Source organism: Ranitomeya imitator, chromosome 4, assembly GCF_032444005.1.
Source record: "Ranitomeya imitator isolate aRanImi1 chromosome 4, aRanImi1.pri, whole genome shotgun sequence".
NCBI classification, from domain to species: Eukaryota; Metazoa; Chordata; class Amphibia; order Anura; family Dendrobatidae; genus Ranitomeya; species Ranitomeya imitator.
The window spans coordinates 279,107,200-279,121,022 of record NC_091285.1 but is presented as its reverse complement, the minus strand read 5'-3'; positions in this window follow the sequence as shown (position 1 = coordinate 279,121,022).

Genomic DNA, 13,823 nt, shown 5'->3' with positions numbered 1-13,823 from the left:
TACTGTATACCAGTGTTCCCCAACTCCGGTCCTCAAGAGCCACCAACAGGTCATGTTTTGAGGATTTCCTTAGTATTGCCCAGGTCATTGAATGCTTGCCTGTCCAGGTGATGCAATTATCACCTGTGTAATACTAAGGAAATCCTCAAAACATGACCTGTTGGTGGCTCTTGAGGACCGAACTTGGGGAACACTGCTGTATACTATGCTGTAAGCATGCCCACACTTTGAACTGGCTGTCATTCAAAGTGTTGATAACAGTTTAGTATACTGTACAATAGTGATGTGAGCAGTGATTGTAGCTGCTCAACCTCACGACTGGAAGCCGGCGCCTTTGAGTTAAATGGCCGGGCAGCATTGTGACTCTATTTGCCTGCAGATTAACCCTATTTTTGCAGGTAAATAGCATTCTCTGAGCTGACAGGCTCCTTTTAACAGTAGCAGCCACAGCAACTCTTGGTCATTATGTGGCCACATTCAATTACATTAAAGGGAACCTGTCACCCCCAAAATCGATGGTGAGGTAAGCTCACCGTCATCAGGGGCTTATCTACAGCATTCTGTAATGCTGTAGATAAGCCCCCGATGTAACCTGAAAGAGGAGAAAAAGAGGTTAGATTATACTCACCCAGGTCCGCTCCTACACCTCCTATCTTCATTCCATGACGTCCTCTTCTTGTCTTCACGCCGTGGCTCCGGCGCAGGCGTACTTTGTCTGCCCTGTTGAGGGCAGAGCAAAGTACTACAGTGCACAGGCGCCGTGCACGCCTGTGCACTGAACTTTCCGGCGCCTGCGCACTGCAGTACTTTGCTCTGCCCTCAACAGGGCAGACAAAGTACGCCTGTGCCGGAGCTGCGGCGTGAAGGCCAGAAGAGGACGTCATGGAATGAAGATGGGAGGCGCCGGAGCGGACCTGAGACACCCTTCGGAACAGGACCACCCCTAGGTGAGTATAATCTAACCTCTTTTCTCCTCTTTCAGGTAACATCGGCGGCTTATCTACAGCATTACAGAATGCTGTAGATAAGCCCCTGATGACGGTGAGCGTACCTCACCATCGATTTTGGGGGTAACAGGTTCCCTTTAAGCTATGGAATAGCAGCAGGAGAAGATAACACGATTGTGTGTCAAAGCCAAAATTCTGTCACCAGATTTTCATCACTTCACAGATTGCCTTAGAGAATACCGCTTGGTTGAAGGTAGTGTTGTGGAGTATCTGAATAGAATAGAGAGTGATCAAAAAATGTTATGTGCCCGAAAATGATGCCAACAAAAATGTCAACTCGTCTTGCAAAAAATAAGCACATGACTCTGTGGGCAGAAATATAGAAAAATTATAGCTTGCAAAATATGGTGATGCAAAAACTAGCTTTTGCAACAAAAAAAGAACATCTCTTAGTGTGTGACAACACCCAAACAGAAAAACACTCATATAAATCTGGTATCGCTGTAATCGCACCAACCCGAATAATAAAGGCTAGGGCAGCACGGTGGCGCAGTGGTTAGCACAGCAGCCTTGCAGCGCTGGAGTCCTGGGTTCAAGTCCCACCGAGGACAACATCTGCAAAGAGTTTGTATGTTTGCGTGGGTTTCCTCCGGGTACTCTGGCTTCCTCCCACATTCCAAAGACATACTGATAGGGAATTTAGATTGTGAGCCCCAATCTGTAAAGCGCTGCGGAATATTATTATCCCTTATACCGCATAAGGAAAGGAGTAAAAAATATATAAAACCAATTTTTCATACATTATGCTGTTGATTTGTTCGTTCTGCCTCCCAAAGATTGCAGTAAGGCTCAGATAACATCCTGCGCTCTACGCTGAGTGCTTACTTCGAGGTTTCCGTGTAATTCTCTGAAATAGGTGATTCGGATGGAACCCCAGGCGGAAGATGCCCTATAATGAGGCAGATGGAGGCACTGTGGACGCCGTCTAGCCTATGATCCAGTTGTGTCCATCTTTTTAGGTGTGCATAACAGCGCGGTCCATCACAGTTTTACGCACCTTTGAAAAAATGGACAACTCTGAACAGAGGCCAGACGGACTCCAGAATAACTCTGCTGCTTCATTATAATGAATGGATCCCTCTGGGATTTTGTCATGATCCAGACCGGGTTTTGAGTCCTGTCTTCCCTTTTCCCAGTCTGATCATGTCAGGGGTTAACTTTTCTCAGCCTCAGTCTGATCTCAAGTTTGCTATTTAGCCCCGTTGTGTCCTGCAGATCATGTCAGTTATAGTTTCTGCCTAGTGATGCTGTAAGCTGACTCTGATTGCTCCGATTTGTCCTGCTGTGTTTGCTGTCTGAACCCGTGTCTCTGTCTTCCCCTGTTCCCGTCTTGACTCTGTGTTCCCCTTTAGTGTGCATACTCCCTGGTTTGACTTGGCATGTATCCTGACCTGTTTCTGACATTTGTCTTTTGGCTTATCCCCTCCTAACTGTTACTGACCCCTGGCTTGTCTCTGACCTCGAGTTTGCTTTTCCTTTGGTACTGCGCTACAGTCTAGGATTTGACCTGGCTTGTTTGACTGTTCTGCTGCCACCTGTAGTAGCCTCATTGTTGCACTGCAGGTAAGCACTGTTGGTGCAGACCTGCTTCCTCTGTACTGTCATCTAGTGAAGCCTACACCTACCTGCATTGCAGCAGCATGACAGGTTTCATCTGAATCACGCCATTCAGAGTTTTAGATGTAAACCCTGATGTAAATGCTCAGCGAAGTCCTTAAAATATGTATATGGACTCAGGATTTTCAATCCCTCTTTTCTAGGCCATAAGGAAGATTGAACAATACGGGTTAGACGGATGTCATTATAGGGCTTCAAGTTGCCCCTTTTTATATCAGACTTCATGGTTCCTTCCCCCCTTTTATTCTTAATCTCTCTCCTCTCCCCCCCCCCACCCCCTTATTCCTCTTCGTCTCATTCTTTCCTTTCATGCTTATACCATTATTATTAGGAGTGCCCTAGCTTCTATTGTTTGGGTCGCTCTCTTTCAGTGGACACTTCACATGTATCGCCAAAGGTCATACAGTCTCCCTCGATAGGGAATCCCTATCCCTACTTCCGCCATGGATTTATTTTTCTTTTCAGATTTTGTTGGACTTGAAGGAAAATGAGTTTTGTCCTGTTCTATTATTTTGGGACTTGTTGGCTACAGGTCTTGATATACAGTTGTAAATGAGATTTCTTTTTGTACTCAGTAATCATTATGTGGCGGAATCCTTTGTTACTTGCTTGTTCTGAAAATCTTTTCAATAAAAGCCAGATTAAACATAAATGCTCAGCGTAGAGTGCCGGATAAATATTATTCCAAATATTATGTAAAATGGGCCCAATAAAAGCTTCAACTCAATCCACAAAAAAAAACCAAGTCCCCACACAGGTCCGTCACCTGTCAATCTATTTATACAATTACCTTGAATTGTCTGTCATCCACTTCGGTCTGGACGTCCTCGAATCCCACAATGCACCACACTGGAAGTATGCCGACCACCATATTGGAATACCCAAGTGATGGGTATTCCAATATGGCACCTGATGGGATTACCAGTCTGTCTGTCTCTCCCCGTCTCCCCTCGCTCCTCTCCGTCTCTCCCCGTCTCCCCTCTCTTCTGTCCGTTGCTCCCCTCGCTCCTCTCCGTCACCCCCCCGTCTCACCTCGCTCCTCTCCACAGCCCCCGTATCTCCTTGCTCCTCCCGCCGACAATCCTAGCGGCAGGGGCGCCGCTATCACGGGGCAAGTTGAGCCCTTTGCTTCAGGAGGCAGTCGTCACTGAAAGACAGGGGGCAGCAGAGCGGCGGTCAGAACACCTGGTGCAGACTCTCCCTGACATTTGCTGTCACTAGTGCGGTGCACGCGCCCCTGCTCACAACCCACGGTGTGCAATATCAGCTGGTCATCCCTGCACCCGCAGAGCAGAACACCACATATTGGCTGCTCTGTGCAAACAGGACCTGTGATGAGGTCACAGGAGGGGAGGAGTCAGGGGTCACATGATCGGGACCTCCATGGATTGCAGGACTCTGCTGTGCTGGTTGCCATGGTAAGTATGTGTATGAGGTGTATGGAGCGGAGCTGTTATGATGCGGTGGTCTAGGAGCAACATAGAACGAGCTCTGAAGGAAGTGGTAACTACTGACCGCAGTCCCTAAGCTCAACACAACACTAGAAGTAGCCGTGGAATGCTCCTAACTCTCCCTAGGCATCTCGTCACAGCCTGTTGTGAATTCTGTGGCTGAGTTCACTTCTGTGGTCACAAGTGGTATTGCAGTCTCTGGGCTTCCTCCCTCAGGTGTTTTGGTGAGCTCGGTGGCTGCCTTGCTATTTAGCTCCACCTGAGTCTGTCTTCCTTGCTCCTTGTCAATGTTCCAGTGTTGGATCTGAGCTACTGCATCTTTCCTTGGGCCTGCTGCTCTGCTAGATAAGTGCTTCTAGTTTGTTTTCTGTTTTTTCTGTCCAGCTTGCTATCAACTTTTGCTGGAAGCTCTGAGAAGCAAAGGGGTGCACCGCCGTGCTGTTAGTTCGGCACGGTGGGTCTTTTTGCCCCTTTGCGTGGTTTTCGTTTTAGGGTTTTTTGTAGACTGCATAGTTCTCTTTGCTATCCTCGCTCTGTCTAGAATATCGGGCCTCCCTTTGCTGAATCTATTTCATTCCTACGTTTGTCTTTTCATCTTGCTAACAGTCATTATATGTAGGGGGCTGCCTATTCCTTTGGGGTATTTCTCTGAGGTAAGTCAGGCTTGTATTTCTATCTTCAGGCTAGTCAGCTCCTCAGGCAGTGCCGAGTTGCATAGGTAGTGATAGGCGCAATCCACTGCTGCTTATAGTTGTGTGAGGATAGATCAGGTACTGCAGTCTACAGAGATTCCACGTCTCAGAGCTCGTCCTATTGTTTTTGGTTATTGCCAGATCTCTGTATGTGCGCTGATTACTGCACGCTGTGTTGCCTGATTGCCAGCCATAACAGTACAAGGAGCCCCCCAATGATTCCCAATAGAGGGAAAAAAGAAATCCTGACATCATTTTTTTTTCTTAGCTCTGTCTTCAGTCTTTTTTTTCCCCTAGACATTAGAGTGCTTCAGGACACAGCTGTGGACATGGATATTCAGGCTCTGTGCTCCTCAATGGATAATCTCGTTGTAAATGTACAAAAGATTCAAGATACTATTGATCAGAAATCGATGCTAGAACCAAGAATTCCGATTCCTGATTTGTTTTTTGGTGACAGAACTAAGTTCCTGAGCTTCAGAAATAATTGTAAGCTATTTTTGGCCTTGAAACCTCATTCTTCTGGTAATCCTATTCAACAGGTTTTGATTATTATTTCTTTTTTGCGCGGCGACCCACAGGACTGGGCGTTTTCTCTTGCACCAGGAGATTCTGCATTGAGTAATGTTGATGCATTTTTCCAGGCGCTGGGATTGCTTTACGATGAGCCTAATTCAGTGGATCAGGCTGAGAGAAATCTGCTGGCTTTATGCCAGGGTCAGGATGATGTAGAAGTATATTGTCAGAAATTTAGGAAGTGGTCAGTACTCACTCTGTGGAATGAATCTGCACTAGCGGCTTTGTTCAGAAAGGGTCTCTCTGAAGCTCTTAAGGATGTAATGGTGGGATTTCCTATGCCTGCTGGTTTGAATGAGTCTATGTCCTTGGCCATTCAGATCGGTCGTCGCTTGCGCGAGCGTAAATCTGTGCACCATCTGGCGGTATTGTCTGAGAGTAAACCTGAGCCTATGCAGTGCGACAGGACTATGACTAAAGTAGAACGGCAAGAACACAGACGTCTGAACAGACTGTGTTTCTATTGTGGTGATTCTACTCATGCTATTTCTAATTGTCCTAAACGCACTAGGCGGTTCGATAGCTCTGCCGTTATTGGTACTGTACAGTCCAAATTCCTTTTGTCCATTACCTTAATGTGCTCTTTGTCATCGTATTCTGTCATGGCGTTTGTGGATCAGGCGCTGCCCTGAATCTGATGGATTTGGATTATGCTAAACGTTGTGGATTTTTCTTGGAGCCTTTGCGGTGTCCTATTCCGTTGAGAGGAATTGATGCTACACCTTTGGCCAAGAATAAGCCTCAGTACTGGGCCCAGCTGACCATGTGCATGGCTCCTGCACATCAGGAAGTTATTCGCTTTCTGGTACTGCATAATTTGCATGATGTGGTCGTGTTGGGGTTGCCATGGCTACAAACCCATAATCCAGTATTGGATTGGAACTCTATGTCGGTAACCAGCTGGGGTTGTCAGGGAGTACATGGTGATGTTCCATTTTTGTCTATTTCGTCATCCATTCCTTCTGACATCCCAGAGTTCTTGTCGGACTTTCAGGATGTATTTGAAGAGTCCAAGTCTGATGCCCTACCTCCGCATAGGAATTGTGATTGTGCTATCGATTTGATTCCTGGTAGTAAATTCCCTAAGGGTCGTTTATTTAATTTGTCCGTACCTGAACACACCGCTATGCGCAGTTATGTGAAGGAGTCCCTGGAGAAGGGACATATTCGCCCATCGTCGTCACTAGGGTTGAGCGAAACGGGTCGAACATTTTCAAAAGTCGCCGACTTTTGGCTAAGTCGGGGTTTCATGAAACCCGATCCGACCCCTGTGCGGGGTCGGCCATGCGGTACGCGACTTTCGCGCCAAAGTCGCGTTTCAATGACGCGAAAAGCGCCATTTCTCAGCCAATGAAGGTAAACGCAGAGTGTGGGCAGCGTGATGACATAGGTCCTGGTCCCCACCATCTTAGAGAAGGGCATTGCAGTGATTGGCTTGCTGTCTGCGACGTCACAGGGGCTATAAAGAGGCGTTCCCGCCGACCGCCATCTTACTGCTGCTGATCTGAGCTTAGGGAGAGGTTGCTGCCGCTTTGTCAGAAGCAGGGATAGCGTTAGGCAGGGTCCATTAACCACAAAACCGCTTGTGCTGCAGCGATTTGCACTGTCCAACACCACCCTCGGTGTGCAGGGACAGTGGAAGTTTTTTTTTTTTTTTTTTTTTCCCCTCAGCGCTGTAGCTCATTGGGCTGCCCTAGAAGGCTCCCTGATAGCTGCATTGCTGTGTGTACGCCGCTGTGCAAACCAACTGCTTTTTTCAAAGCACAAATCCTCTTGTTCCTTCCTTTCTGCACAGCTATCTTTTTTGTTTGTCCACACTTTTTATTTCATTTGTGCATCAGTCCACTCCTTATTGCTGCCTGCCATACCTGGCTGAGATTACTGCAGGCAGGGAGATAGTAGCTGCCTGCCATACCTGGCTGAGATTACTGCAGGCAGGGAGATAGTAATTGTAGGACATTCCCTGTTTTTTTTTTTTTTTTTTTTTTGGTGGGAGATTAAGATTGGCAATTTGGCATTTCTGCTAGAGTGCCATCCCTGTGTGTGCCATCTCTCTCACATAGTGGGCCATAGAAAGCCTTTTCATTTTTCTGTATTTTTTTTTGTGGGGTGTATAAATTCTCCCTGATAAAAATACAGTGGGAGATTAATATTGGCCTTTGGGCTTGTGTGCCAGTCCTGAGTGTGCCATCTCTCTCACAAATAGTGGGCCATAGAAAGCCTATTTTATTTTTTTTGGGGTTTTATAAATTCTCCCTGAAAAAAAGGGAGATTAATATTGGCCTCTGGGCTTGTGTGCCAGTCCTGAGCGTGCCATCTGTGCCAGCCCTGAGCGTGCCATCTCTCTCACAAATAGTGGGCCATAGAAAGCCTATTAATTTTTTTTTTTGGTTTTATAAATTCTCCCTGAAAAAAAGGGAGATTAATATTGGCCTCTGGGCTTGTGTGCCAGTCCTGAGCGTGCCATCTGTGCCAGCCCTGAGCGTGCCATCTCTCTCACAAATAGTGGGCCATAGAAAGCCTATTTAATTTTTTTTTTTGTTTTATAAATTTTCCCTGAAAAAAGGGAGATTAATATTGGCCTCTGGGCTTGTGTGCCAGTTGTGAGCGTGCCATCTGTGCCAGTCCTGAGCGTGCCATCTGTGCCAGTCCTGAGCGTCCCATCTCTCTCACAAATAGTGGGCCATAGAAAGCCTATTTTATTTTTTTTGGGGGTTTTATAAATTCTCCCTGAAAAAAAGGGAGATTAATATTGGCCTCTGGGCTTGTGTGCCAGTCCTGAGCGTGCCATCTGTGCCAGCCCTGAGCGTGCCATCTCTCTCACAAATAGTGGGCCATAGAAAGCCTATTTATTTATTTTTTTTGTTTTATAAATTTTCCCTGAAAAAAGGGAGATTAATATTGGCCTCTGGGCTTGTGTGCCAGTTGTGAGCGTGCCATCTGTGCCAGTCCTGAGCGTGCCATCTCTCTCACAAATAGTGGGCCATAGAAAGCCTATTTAAATTTTTTTTTGGTTTTATAAATTCTACCAGAAAAAAAGGGAGATTAATATTGGCCTCTGGGCTTCTGTGCCAGTCCTGAGCGTGCCATCTGTGCCAGTCCTGAGCGTCCCATCTCTCTCACAAATAGTGGGCCATAGAAAGCCTATTTTTTTTTTTTTTTGGGTTTTAGAAATTCTCCCTGGAAAAAAAAAGGGAGATTAATATTGCCCTTTGGGCTTGTGTGCCAGTACTAAGCGTTCCATCTCTCTCTCTCTCTCTCTCAGTCAGTGGGCCATAGAACGCCTATTTTTGGTTTTATTTGTTTTCTAAATTCTCCCTGAAAAAATCATTTTATTTTATTTGGTTTCTAAATTCTTCCTGATAAAATCACATTTTTTTTATTATTTTTTTTTCTAAAGTCTCCCTGAAAAAAAAAAAAAAAACAGTGGGAGATTAATATTGGCCTTTCTGCTTGTGTGCCAGTCTTGACTCCTGGGTGCGTCATCTCTCAGTCAGTGGGCCATAGAACGCCTATTTTTGGTTTTATTTGTTTTATAAATTCTCCCAGAAAAAATCATTTTATTTTATTTGGTTTCTAAATTCTTCCTGATAAAATCACATTTTTTTTATTATTTTTTTTTCTAAAGTCTCCCTGAAAAAAAAAAAAAAAAACAGTGGGAGATTAATATTGGCCTTTCTGCTTGTGTGCCAGTCTTGACTCCTGGGTGCGTCATCTCTCAGTCAGTGGGCCATAGAACGCCTATTTTTGGTTTTATTTGTTTTATAAATTCTCCCAGAAAAAATCATTTTATTTTATTTGGTTTCTAAATTCTTCCTGATAAAATCACATTTTTTTTATTATTTTTTTTTCTAAAGTCTCCCTGAAAAAAAAAAAAAAAAACAGTGGGAGATTAATATTGGCCTTTCTGCTTGTGTGCCAGTCTTGACTCCTGGGTGCGTCATCTCTCAGTCAGTGGGCCATAGAACGCCTATTTTTGGTTTTATTTGTTTTCTAAATTCTCCCTGAAAAAATCATTTTATTTTATTTGGTTTCTAAATTCTTCCTGATAAAATCACATTTTTTTTATTATTTTTTTTTCTAAAGTCTCCCTGAAAAAAAAAAAAAAAAACAGTGGGAGATTAATATTGGCCTTTCTGCTTGTGTGCCAGTCTTGACTCCTGGGTGCGTCATCTCTCAGTCAGTGGGCCATAGAACGCCTATTTTTGGTTTTATTTGTTTTATAAATTCTCCCAGAAAAAATCATTTTATTTTATTTGGTTTCTAAATTCTTCCTGATAAAATCATATTTTTTTTATTATTTTTTTTTCTAAAGTCTCCCTGAAAAAAAAAAAAAAAAAACAACCAAAAAAAACAGTGGGAGATTAATATTGGCCTTTCTGCTTGTGTGCCAGTCTTGACTCCTGGGTGTGCCATCTCTCTCTCTCTCTCTCTCTCTCTCTCTCTCTCTCTCTCTCCAATTGTGGTCCATAGAAAGCCTATATTTTTTTTCCTTGATTTGGGTTCTAAAATCTACCAGAGAAAATAACTACATCAATCATTGGTAGAAAAATATTGGCCTCTGGGTTTGTGTGCCACTCCTGACTCCTGTGTGCGTCATCTCTCAGTCAGTGGGCCATAGAACGCCTATTTTTGTTTTTATTTGTTTTATAAATTCTCCCTGAAAAAATCATTTTATTTTATTTGGTTTCTAAATTCTTCCTGATAAAATCATATTTTTTTTATTATTTTTTTTTCTAAAGTCTCCCTGAAAAAAAAAAAAAAAAAAAAAAAAAACAAAAAAAACAGTGGGAGATTAATATTGGCCTTTCTGCTTGTGTGCCAGTCTTGACTCCTGGGTGTGCCATCTCTCTCTCTCTCTCTCTCTCTCTCCAATTGTGGTCCATAGAAAGCCTACATTTTTTTTCCTTGATTTGGGTTCCAAAATCTACCAGAGAAAATAACTCCATCAATCATTGGTAGAAAAATATTGGCCTCTGGGCTTGTGTGCCACTCCTGATTCCTGTGTGCGTCATCTCTCACTCAGTGGCCCATAGAAAGCATATAGTTTGTTACATTTGTTTTCTAAATTCTCCCTGCAAAAATCTTTTTTTTTTTTTTGGGGGGGTTTCTAAAGTGTTCCTGAAAAAAATAAAAATAAAAAAAAAATAATAGTGTGACATTAATATTAACATTTGTGCTTCAGTGACAGTCCTGCGTGTGGGGCATCTCTCTAATTTGCAGCCACCAAAAAAAGAGTGTGTAACATTGGGCCTGATTTTCGCTGTGGTCTCACCAACCTGTAAAGGGGTAGCTAAATCATACTGAAGTTATAGCTCACCGTGTAAGTTGTGTGACTGCAACAAATAACGTTAGTTTGGTTACGTTTTTAAAACAATGAGGAAGTCTAGTGGAAGAGGTCGTGGCCGGGGGCGTTCATTGTCAGCTGGTAATGAGGGTAGTGGTAGTGGTGGAGCATCAGGTGGTCGTGGGGGAAAAAATATTGCACCTAAGTCTGGAGCTGTGGAGCCAGGTTCGTCGTCCGGCTACACAAGGCCTCGAACGCTCCCTTTTCTGGGATTAGGAAAACCGCTTTTAAAGCCGGAGCAGCAAGAGCAAGTTTTGGCTTATCTTGCTGACTCAGCCTCTAGCTCTTTTGCCTCATCTCGTGAAACTGGTAAAAGTAAAAGCAGCGCGTCGTTAGTGGATGTTCACGGTCAGGGACAAGTCACTTCCTTGTCCTCTTCAGCAAAAACAACAACAGAGAAGAATGCAGCAGGCGACACAACGGGTTACTCCATGGAGCTCTTTACACATACCGTCCCTGGCTTAGAAAGTGAAGCAGTTAACAGTCCATGCCCATTACAAATTGAATCTGACATGGAGTGCACTGACGCACAGCCACAGCCAGACTACTATGCTGGTCCTTTGACTCAGACCACAACATTGCCCTCGCAGGGTGCTGATCAAGAATCAGACCCTGATGAGACTATGTTGCCCCATCACGAACGCTATACCACCGAACGACACGGTGACACAGACGAAGTTGCGCAGGAGGTACAAGAAGAGTTATTAGATGACCCAGTTCTTGACCCCGATTGGCAGCCATTGGGGGAACAGGGTGCAGGCGGCAGCAGTTCTGAAGCAGAGGAGGAGGAGGGGCCGCAGCAGGCATCAACATCGCCACAGGTTCCATCTGCCGGGCCCGTATCTTGCCCAAAACGCGTGGCAAAGCCAAAACCTGGTGGAGGACAGCGTGGCCATCCAGTTAAAGCTCAGTCTGCAATGCCTGAAAAGGTATCCGATGCTAGAAAGAGTGCAGTCTGGCATTTTTTTAAACAACATCCAATTGATCAGCGCAAAGTCATCTGTCAAAAATGTTCTACTTCCTTAAGCAGAGGTCAGAATCTGAAAAGTCTCAATACTAGTTGCATGCATAGACATTTAACCACCATGCATTTGAAAGCTTGGACTAACTACCAAACGTCCCTTAAGGTTGTTGCACCCTCGGCCAATGAAGCTAGTCATCAACGCAACATCCCTTCCGGCAGTGTAGGACCACCATTTAGCGCACCACCTGCTGTATCTGTGCAGGTATCTTTGCCAGGCCAAAGCAGTCAGGGTCAGGGAATCACCAGTTTCGTAGTAGGAAACACTGCATCTAGGGCACCGGCGGCAACAATACCATCTCCCACCGTCTCTCAGTCTGCCATGTCCACCGGCACCCCCGCTAGTTCCACGATCTCCAGCTCTCCAGTCCAGCTCACCCTACATGAGACTATGGTTAGAAAAAGGAAATACTTAGCCTCGCATCCGCGTACACAGGGTTTGAACGCCCACATAGCTAGACTAATCTCGTTAGAGATGATGCCCTACCGGTTAGTTGAAAGCGAAGCTTTCAAAGACCTGATGGACTACGCTGTACCACGCTACGAGCTACCCAGTCGACACTTTTTTTCCAGAAAAGCCATCCCAGCCCTCCACCAGCATGTTAAAGAGCGCATCGTCCATGCACTCAGGCAATCTGTGAGCACAAAGGTGCACCTGACAACAGATGCATGGACCAGTAGGCATGGCCAGGGACGTTACGTGTCCATCACGGCACACTGGGTAAATGTGGTGGATTCAGGGTCCACAGGGGACAGCAAGTTTGGGACAGTTCTGCCTAGCCCACGGTCTAGTAAACAGTTGTCTGTAGCCGTTCGCACCCCCTCCTCCTCCTCCTCCTCGTCCTCCTGCAGAAGCAAGAGCTCGTCCACAGACCGCAGTCGCACAAACACTCCATCCGCACCTGCCACTGTTGCACACCAGGTCTCCCATTATGGGGCAGCTACTGGCATACGTCAGCAGGCTGTATTGGCTATGAAGTGTTTGGGCGACAATAGACACACCGCGGAAGTTCTGTCCGAGTTCTTGCAGCAAGAAACGCAGTCGTGGCTGGGCACTGTAGATCTTGAGGCAGGCAAGGTAGTGAGTGATAACGGAAGGAATTTCATGGCTGCCATCTCCCTTTCCCAACTGAAACACATTCCTTGCCTGGCTCACACCTTAAACCTGGTGGTGCAGTGCTTCCTGAAAAGTTATCCGGGGTTATCCGACCTGCTCCTCAAAGTGCGTGGACTTTGCGCACATATCCGCCGTTCGCCTGTACACTCCAGCCGTATGCAGACCTATCAGCGTTCTTTGAACCTTCCCCAGCATCGCCTAATCATAGACGTTGCAACAAGGTGGAACTCAACACTGCACATGCTTCAGAGACTGTGCGAACAGAGGCGGGCTGTTATGTTTTTGTGGGAGGATACACATACACGGGCAGGCAGTAGGATGGCAGACATGGAGTTGTCAGGTGTGCAGTGGTCGAAGATTCAAGACATGTGTCAAGTCCTTCAGTGTTTTGAGGAATGCACACGGCTGGTTAGTGCAGACAACGCCATAATAAGCATGAGCATCCCCCTAATGCGTCTGCTGATGCAAAGTTTGACGCACATAAAGGATCAGGCGTCTGCACCAGAGGAAGAGGAAAGCCTTGATGACAGTCAGCGATTGTCTGGTCAGGGCAGTGTACATGACGAGGTACCGGGCGAAGAGGAGGTGGAGGATGAGGAGGATGATGGGGATGAGTATATTTTTAATGAGGAAGCTTTCCCGGGGGCACGGGAAATTGGTGGCGTGGCAAGGCCGGGTTCTGGTTTTTTGAGGGACACAAGTGACGTAGATTTGCCTGCAACTGCCCCTCAACCAAGCACAACCGCAGATTTGACAACGGGAACTTTGGCCCACATGGCGGATTATGCCTTGCGTATCCTCAAAAGGGACACACGCATTACAAAAATGATGAACGATGACGATTACTGGTTGGCCTGCCTCCTTGATCCTCGCTATAAAGGCAAATTGCAAAATATTATGCCACATGAGAACTTGGAACTAATATTAGCAACAAAACAATCAACTCTTGTTGACCGTTTGCTTCTGGCATTCCCTGCACACAGCGCCCGTGATCG